Below are 10118 nucleotides of genomic sequence, written 5' to 3' on the forward strand. Positions count from 1 at the left end.
GCAGAGAGGGGAGGGGGGGTCCCCACTTAGTATCGTAAACGAGTATGTGTGTAAAGCTATTAAGTGTGTCTGTTACGCTAGAAGAGTCAGAGTTTGGGACGGAGTCTTTTACCCCCTGGAGTGTTACCGGAGTTTCTGGAGTGCTCAAATAAACGGGCCTTTTTCCCGAACGCTCCTCTGGTCTCCTGCTTGTGAGGGATTCATTACAATATTGTAACATGGTTTAGATTTCTAAATAAACATTCACCTCGTCGCTAGATAGACCTACTCCTGAAAAAGTCGTGCGCAAGGCTTTTTGTCCCTACGAGGCCACTGTCATTTACCCGACAGGAGGGGTGAGCGAGTGAGCCCTGCAATCTAGAATTTGACCACTGATGTCACTGTTTCCAACGGTTTTCAACCCATTTTACACACTGGGCCTTTAAGACTTTCCTCTTTGATAAAGCTTATAGTTAGGGCTGGCTCAGGCTTGCCCTGTACCAGCCCCTAGTTAGGCTGACTTAGGCCTAGTCTTCCGGAGGACCCCCCTATAATACACCGGACACCTCCTCTCCTTCTCTCTCTCTCTCTCTCTCTCTCTCTCTCTCGTATCCTATTACTGCATCTTGCTAACTCGGCCATTCTGGATGTCACTAACTCGGCTTCTTCTCTGGAGCCTTTGTGCTCCACTGTCTCTCAGATTAACTCATATCGCAGCGGTGCCTGGACAGCGTGACGTGTGTGGTTGTGCTGCTGCCATGGTCCTGCCAGATGCCTCCTGCTGCTGCTGCCATCATTAGTCATTAGGCATACTTCTACTGTTATTATACACATATGACTATTGTCACACATGTATACTGCCAGATATCAATACATACTTTCAACATATTGTACCACAGTAGCCAGAACTATAACTCTAATATTATTACTTTCAATAATGTTGTTGTAAGCTACTGTCATTACCTGCATCTCTCTCTCTCTCTCTCTCTCTCTCTCTCTCTCTCTGTGTGTCTCATTGTGTCATACGGATTACTGTTAATTTATTATGCTGATCTGTCCTGCACGACATCTATTGCACGTCTGTCCGTCCTGGAAGAGGGATCCCTCCTCAGTTGCTCTTCCTGAGGTTTCTACCGTTTTTTTCCCCGTTAAAGGGTTTTTTTTGGGGAGTTTTTCCTTAACCGCTGCGAGGGTCATAAGGACAGAGGGATGTCATATGCTGTGAAGCCCTGTGAGGCAAATTGTGATTTGTGATATTGGGCTTTATAAATAAAATTGAATTGAATTAAATTGAATATTTTTATTAGGAGTTAAGGCACATTAAAACAGGAACCAATGTCATATTTACATTGAGTATCACATCACATCACATCTGTATCACAATGAAAAATATAAATATATTGATCCAATAGAAATACTGTGCATCTCGATGAATGAAGAGCAAGGCATACAGTCTTCCTCCTAGGATGTTTTTTCCCTTTTGTGGCCCATGAGAACGTAATCGGGCGAAACAAGAAACAATACACAATTCCAGAAAGAATAATAAATAAATAAATAAGGATACTAGTGTGTAATAATTGAATAAGTGAATAAGTGTTTAAGCTACTCAGTGTGAATAAAAATAAAAAGGAAGCCAAAAAACAGAAAAAAAAGAGAGCGAGAGAGAGAGAGAGAGAGAGGGAGTGGGGGGTCCATCAATCAGGGGGCAGAGACTGTAGAGAGTGAAAGAATGTTAAAAAGGGAAGCCACTTGTTATAAAATTTATCAGAGTTACCTTTCACTGAATATCTGATCTTCTCCAGCTTTAGAAAAGACATAGTGTCATTGAGCCACTGAGTGCTAGAGGGAGCTTTAGTTGACTTCCAGTGAAGAAGGAGATGGCGTCGTGCCAGTAAGGAAGTAAAAGCTAAAATATCTAATTGATTAGAGGTAAACCGCTTATGGTCTTCTAGGAGCCCAAATATGGCGACATGGGGGGAGACTGTTGTGATCATTGAAAGTATTTTTGACATGGTATCAAAGTAATTCTGCCAGAAGCAAGAAAGTAGCAAACAAGAATAAAACATATGGGTTAAATTGCAGGATGAAGCATGACATTTGTCGCAATTGTCGGTGATACTGGGATAGATTTGTGACAGTTGAGCTTGGGAAAAATTAACTCTAAACAGAACTTTAAACTGTATAAGTGTGAGACGGGCACAGGTTGAGCTTGTGTAAATACTGCTTGTGTAAATTTTTTTAAGAGCAGTGTCCCACCAGTCATCCTCCAAGTTCAGACCCAGTTCTCGTTCCCACGCAGCCTTGACTCTAGTAACTGGTGAGGAATCAAAAGACATAATTTCATTATAAACTTTAGAGATGAGTGACTTTTGAAGTGGGTCGTGGCTTAGAAGCTCCTCCCACTGTAGGCTCGGTGATGAGGAGGGAAAAATTGGAAACAAAGCTTTAGCGCAGTGTCTAATTTGAAAGTATCGAAAAAGATGAGAGGGAGGGAAATGAAATTCTCTTGAGAGATCCGTAAAGCTGTGAAAAAAAACATCCTTGTAAAGGTCATTAAAACATTTCAGGCCATTATTATGCCATGCAAAAAAGGTTGAATCTGTAAGCGCAGGTCGAAACAAATGATTCCTCAGTAAAGGAGTTAAAGTAGATGCTGACTTAAATTTGAAGTGCCTCCTAAACTGATACCAAATTTTAAGTGTGGAACGAACCACTTGGTTATTTGTAAAGCCAGAGAGGTTGGATGGAATAGAAGAGGTAAGTAAAGCAGTTAGGGAGGATGAAACACATGACTGTGCCTCTAAGTTACACCATGGCAGATCCATTGATTTGAACCAAAACGAAATTTTGTGGATATGTGCTGCCCAATAATACAGTTGGAAATTTGGAAGTGACAATCCACCGTTGAATTTACATCTCTGAAGTGTGGATCTGTGGATCCTGGGTGCCTTTCCACACCATAAAAAGTCAGAAATACTTTGATCAATTGTTTTAAAAAAATGCTTTGGCAGGAAAAGTGGGAGACAATGGAACAAAAATAGGAATTTGGGCAAAATGTTCATTTTAACTATATTAATTCTTCCAATTAACAAGAGAGGTAAACTTCTCCATCTTTGGAGGTCAGATTTAATTTTAGACATTAAAGGCGAGAAATTAGCAGAAAAAAGAGAGTTTAATGTTCTGATTACATTGATCCCTAGATACCTAAAGCCAGACAGGCTCAATTTAAAAGGGATATCAATCTGGGTGAGCTGTGATGCAGAAGCATTGATAGGATAGCATTCACTTTTAGAGATATTCACTTTATAGCCTGAGAATGATCCAAATCTCTGAAAAGCGGATAAAATTGTTGGCATGGAAAGGACAGGATCCGAGACATACAACAGCAAATCATCGGCATAAAGTGATAACTTAAATTCTGCGCCCAATCGTGAAATCCCAGTAAATATGGAGGAGGACCTCAGAAAGATTGACAGGGGCTCTATAGCTAGTGCGAACAATAGGGGAGATACGGGAAACCCCTGTCTGGTGCCACAGGTTAGAGTGAAAAAACTGGATTGGATGCTATTGGTGGAGATGCTAGCTTGAGGAGATGTATAAAGGAGACGTATCCACGAAATGAATACATTTCCCAGCCCAAACCTCCTTAGTACAGTAAATAAGTAGTCCCATTCAACCCTGTCGAACGCTTTTTCAGCATCGACCGAAATCACTACTTCAGGTGTTGTTGTGGTAGTTTTAGAGTAGATAATATTTAAGAGTGTACGGACATTAAAGAATAGATGCCGCCCCTTAACAAATCCAGTCTGCTCCTGTGAAACAATAGTTGGTACAATATTTTTCAGACGCTATACCAAAGCTTTAGCTAGGATCTTAGCATCCACATTTATTAAAGAGAGAGGTCTGTAAGAGCTGCAAAGATTTGGATCCTTATCTTTTTTTAAGAGGAGACTTATGGAGGCTTGCCTTAAAGTGGGAGGGAGAGTGCCATGTTGCAACGATTCCTTATATACAGCATGTAGTAAAGTGGACAGTTTATCCTGAAATCTTTTAAAAAATTCAACTGGAAATCCATCCGGGCCAGGATCTTTATTATTTTGCATGTTTCTCATGGCGAAAATGATTTCTTCTACCGTTAATGGTGAGTCAAGTTCTTTAGCAGCATCTGAGTTTATCACAGGGAAATCGAGGCTATCTAGGAACGAATTCATTTCAGTGGTGTCAGGTGGAGATTCAGACTTATATAAAGAGGAATAGAATGAGTGAAAAACAGAATTAATGGTGGTGGGATCCCTATGCAATGTGCCCGATGAATCTTTTATCTGAGGGATCATACATGAGGCTGCCTGGCGACGTAGTTGATGAGCCAGGAGCCGGCTTGCCTTATCACCATGTTCATAATATGTGGAGCGTGATCGTAAAAGAAGTCGCTCTGCATCACTAGTGGTGATGAGATCAAATTCAGTATGTAACTCAACACGTTGTTTAAGTAAACTGGGAGAGGGGCGAGCAGCGAGTTGTTGGTCCAATTTAGTGATATTAATACTTAGTTCTTGCAATTTGGCTTTACGGGACTTGTTCAAATAGGCAGAGTAGGAGATGATTTGTTCCCATAGGTATGCTTTTAATGATTCCCACAGCAATGAACATGAGACTGGTTCCATCTCATTTTGATTTATAGCAATAAAATCATCAATTTTAGCTGCAATAAATTTATTGAACTTATCATCTGAAAGAAGTAAAGTATTGAACCTCCAAGATGTTGAGTACCGGGGTTGTGGGGAAAACTGAATATCTAAAGAAAGAGGGGCGTGGTCAGAAATAACAATAGGGTGGTAATTAACAGTCAGCACTTTAGGAATTAGTTTAGCATCAATAAAATAATAATCAATCTGAGAAAAAGACTGATGCATCTGTTAAAAGAAGGAATATTCCTTGGTGTGAGGGTTGTAAAATCTCCAAGGATCAATGCAACCATTCTTGGACATGAAATCTGAAAGTGACCTCGACATTAATGATGGGGTCAGAGTTCATGGGTTAGAGCGGTCTAGATTGGGATCAATTACACAATTCATGTCCCCCCCAACTATAAGGAGGTTGTTATTCAATGAGGGAAGACATTCAAAGAGCTTATTCATAAAGTGTGGATCATCAAAATTGGGGGCGTATATGTTAACTAATAAAATGGGAACATGGAATAGTGTACCTGTGACAATTAAGTATCTGCCATTTTTGTCTGATATAACCTCAGAAGATGAAAACTGAACTGACTTACCAATTAAAATAGCAATCCCCCTGGCTTTAGAGTTGAAATGTGAATGAAACACCTCAGAAACCCAAAGACATTTAAGTCTGACCTGATCTTTCGTGCGCATGTGGGTTTCCTGCAGAAACACTAGGTCAGCTTTAAGACGTTTCAAATGAGCAAATATCCTCGATCTCTTAATTGGACTCCCCATACCTTTAATAGAAGAGACAAAAGAAGAGACAAAAACACTTGAAAACTGAACACCCCCCCCACTCCCCTCCCCCCATAGCACTTACAACGACCCCATCCCCAAACGATGGAGAACCCAGTGCTAACTCCACAACGAGTCAGATCCCTAAAACAAATGCTTACGGTTTTTAGCCTAATAGTAACAGTCAGGCTTTGCTTCGAGCTCCCGCAAACTTAGCAACATTTGACAGCTAGGCACACCTAATCAAGTCCAAGTTAAACTGAAAACCACATAATGTGAAGATGAAAAAGTGAAAAGAATACAAAACACAAACTGTGAAGACGTGAAGTTAAGAAACACGCTTGTATATGAACTGAAAAAGTGACAACTGTCAATATTAATTGTGAAGCGTCACTACTTCATCAGTGTTGTGTATCTTTTCTCAGTTCTCTTATGTGTCGGGTGACCTGATAAATGCGCTGGCCTCTTCTGGTGATTTAAACTCCTTCTCAGCACTGTTGTGTGTAACCCGGAGGAGCGCCAGGTAAAGCAGTCCAAAGCGTATCCCCGGTATCTCACGGAGCTGGCGTCAGACATCATTAAAGGCGGCTCGGGTGCGAGCCATCCTCGGAGTGTGGTCGGGGAAGACAGAGAAACTTATGTCACCAATCTTGATCCGTTGCTGGGCCCTGGCTCGGCGCAATATGTCCACACAGTCCGTATGATAATGTAGACGGGCGATTATGGGGCGAGGGCGCTCTCCGGGTTTCGGCTTCGGCTGGAGAGTACGATGAGCGCGGTCCACAAAAGGCTCCTTCTCGAGTTTAAAAGCCTCCTTGAGCAGAGAGGAAATAGCTGTAGCAGTAGAAGAGGTGGAAAAATCCTCGGGAATTCCCACTAACCATATGTTATTGCACCGAGATCTCGCCTCCAAATCCTTGCATTTATTGTCCAATCTTATCAGATCTGCTGACAGATGCTCCACTTTAGCCTGTAGCGTAGTAATGTCGTCGGTGCAGGTGGAAAGTGATGTTTCCATTTCACTTACGGTGTCCTTCAGAGCGCGCACATCAGACTGGATGTTTGTAATACTGCCAGATAACTCCGACTTCACTGCCTGCAGCTCAGTCTTGATGTTTGACAAGTTCTCGGTCAGGGCCGCTTGAAGCTCGGTTTTGAAAATAGCCGCCATCTCGACACGGAGTGAGGAGAGCAGCTCGGCCTTAAAGTCAAAGGGGGAGTGCCGCCTGCGGCTCCGTCCGGATGCGAGGGGGAGTCACTACGAGGCGGGGATGCTGCGTGAGAAGCAGGCTGCTGTGGTTGTGTAGGAGGTTTAGCTTTTGGAGGCATTTTGATCGGCAAAAAGTCGGCGTTATTCTGCCAGAAAGCGAAGTGTATGTTTCCAAATTTATGTAATTAACTGATGGTTGTCAGGAGCTCTCCTAGTGTGCTGCCATCTTTCCCGGCGGTCCCACGTGACTCCTCGCATGCTGCTATATTAATGTACAGACAGCTGTTGATGAATGAGTTGAAACATATATTATCATTATCACTTGATATATCTCAATTTATTAATGTGTACAAAATGTCAAATATGACAGATGCCCTCCCTATGTAATCAGTTACCGGTAAGTTATCGGAGCCCAGAGTAACCACACCGCAGTTTTTATTTATGACTGACCAAATAACCTCACTACAAGGTTCCTTTAGAAACTGTTCTGAAGCTTTCAATCACGATGAAGGAGATTTTGTCAACTTCTGTTGGTTGAGAATTAATTTTCTTTCACACCTTTATTTATGGTATTAAATAAAGAATAGCAAGCCAGCACTAATAATGACTATTTAATTATTATCATCATAGTAACTTATTATTTTTTGTTGACTAATCAATTATCTAATAGAAATTTAATTGTTGAGCACTAAATAAACTAAGCAAAAAAAGTAAGAAAATTTGTGTTTGGTAGATTATTTCTTTGTTGTAACAATGCTTCTTGGCAATAAATCTTGTACCATTGGAAACCTGTTTATTTTCCTTTTAAATGGTGCCACATTTGTAAGGAACATGCATTTGTGGGATGAGCAGCAGAGCTGAGTATGTGGGTTTTTGCCAAATCTTCTCTGCCAATGCCAAACAGCTTTTTTTTGCTGTTGACTCTTGTTTGGTGTTTTTTGGTGGATTGAATGATTGAAGTCTGAAGAAACAAGACATACTGGCAATTTAACAATTTATTCATTTAACAAACAGGAGCCTCACACTCTAAAAATGAAAACTTAAAGTTATTGGCCTAACCATATTTTTTCAGCTAACTAAACAAAAAAGGTTGAGTTGTGTTGTAAACTAATCAATCTATGTATTCCAACTATCTTTTTCAAGTTTCTTGGCTAAAGTTGGTCTCACTTAATAATTTGAGTTAGCAAACCTCAAAACTGTGCATTTGAGGTCAGGACAAGTTCTAGAAAACTAGAGAACAAGAACTGGGGGTCTCCAACGCATATCTGCAGGGGTTCCATCACAACCACACTGTGTCCATGTGCTGCCGACATCTCTTCGAGATTTTTTACTCTCAAGGTGAGTATTTTGCTCAATATGATACTAAAAGTCGGGGTTCACGCGTGTAGATTATACTTAATTATATATACTTTATTTTTATTATATATTTATTGGCCTTTTAACATTGGTATCCGGAGAAGTATTCCTCTCACGGCTAAAGAGAGTTCTTTCAATGCATAAATCATGTATAAATTAAATGGGAAGGACTCGTTTAAATATGCCAGTAACTTAACCATTGTTAAATAAACAGATGGGTGCACAGCCTAGTACGAGCGGGCACTGGGGAGCACACAGACACACTGAGCTACCTGTGGTTGTTGTATGAGGGCTGTGTATGTCGTGTTACCAAGGTAGCCTGTTAGCAACTCAAAACGTGTTACCAAGTTAAAATTAAACAGCCAGAGTCATCAAGATATAACACTGGACCGGACTAGAGTTGTTCCGATTCCAGTACCGGTATTAGATATGCCTCCCATACTGCCGAAAATGTCCGTCTGTTTACCAGTTAGCTACGTTAGCTACGTTAGCTCTGTCGGCTCCGTTAGTGCGGCTACAGTCGAACTGGAGCTCATTTAGTAAACAAAATAAGCAGTGCTACAAATAACCGGTATACTGCGCACGTATGTCTTTGATGTTAAAGTTTAGTGTGACTTTAGAGACTCGTTTTTACAATCGGGAGTCATGTAAACATGACATACTGCTCGTCTTGTTCCGGTCGGTCGTCATGGAAACATTACACTCTGTCAGTGATGCGGTTTGCACCAGAGTGAAAAGTGTAGGAGATGAAAAATGAAACCATGTATCTAATCAGTTTATACCACCAGTATGTATGACAACACATACTATACATACTATGAGACAGCACCAACAGAGAAACAATATATATTAAATGATAAATTGGTGGACTGACAAGTTTGTGTACGGAGGGTCTTTTATGCTGCACATTTTTTGAGTGTATATTTTGTTATTTATTTGTTTATTTTATCAAGTAACTGGACTTTTATTTCTTGTTGCAACTGTCCTATGAGGTGCAAATCTTGTGATTTTGCCTGCACAAACCAAGAGGGTCTCTTCAAGCACTATCGTCTGAGGCACGGAGGAGGAGCTAACTGGCCCTGTATTTACAGCGACTGTGTGTGCACTTTCCGGACCCACGGGGCACTGAAAACACATTGTAGAAGATCACATTGCAGGACAAGGAGAAGGGAGGAGACGTGCACTTTTTTTTGTGAGTCTTGTGAATTCAGAGAAAATTGCACTCAATGCACATTTTTCATCCATCTTGCACATCATTTAAGAAATAGACAGACAGTGCATTGCCCTTTTTTGCGGTGTGAGTTTAAAACTAACAATTTAAAAACATTCACTTCTCACAGAAGCAGAAAACACAAACATAAACAGGACATAAGAACTTGTGTTAGAGAAAATGTAGCATGTGCAATTGAACCTGAAAATGTGAACCAGACGTCAGATATCTGTGGTGAAAGTGAGAGATCACAAACTGATGAGGATTCAAATGACAGGGCTGAGGAAGAGTATATAGACACTGACACTATAGAACATAATATTGCATCACTTTTTCTGTGTATGCAAACTGTATTACATGTTTCAAAAAGTGCTTTACAGACAATTGTTGAGGAATTGAACGACATCCTCCATTTCACTAAATGTCATTCTCTACAAATAATCAAAGAGGTGCTAACTAAACATGACATTCAAGTAGATGATTGTGTTGTTAAAGAAATTAATGATGCAATTGTAAAAAAAAAATCCACTTATTGTAAGCACTGAAGCAAAAGGTGCTCTCTCCACTAATTACAGGAGGAATATCTATTTTAACGAGCACTTCCCTGTGATTGCACCAACTGAATACACATATAAATATACCCATAAAAATAGTTTTGTTTATGTTCCACTTATTCAAGTTCTAGAGAGTTTATTGAGAGAGTCATATTTTACAGAGAAGTTAGTTTTTGATCAAGAAAGCAAACCAGGTCAATACGGGTCATTTCAAGACGGCCAGTACTACAAAGAAAATACACTTTTGGGTGTGCAAGAGACAAGTTTTTCTATTGGACTGTATATAGACGATTTTGAAGTATGTAACCCTTTGGGGACATCTAGAACAATACATAAAATAACTGCTGTTT

This window comes from Epinephelus lanceolatus, chromosome 23, assembly GCF_041903045.1.
Source record: "Epinephelus lanceolatus isolate andai-2023 chromosome 23, ASM4190304v1, whole genome shotgun sequence".
NCBI lineage: Eukaryota > Metazoa > Chordata > Actinopteri > Perciformes > Serranidae > Epinephelus > Epinephelus lanceolatus.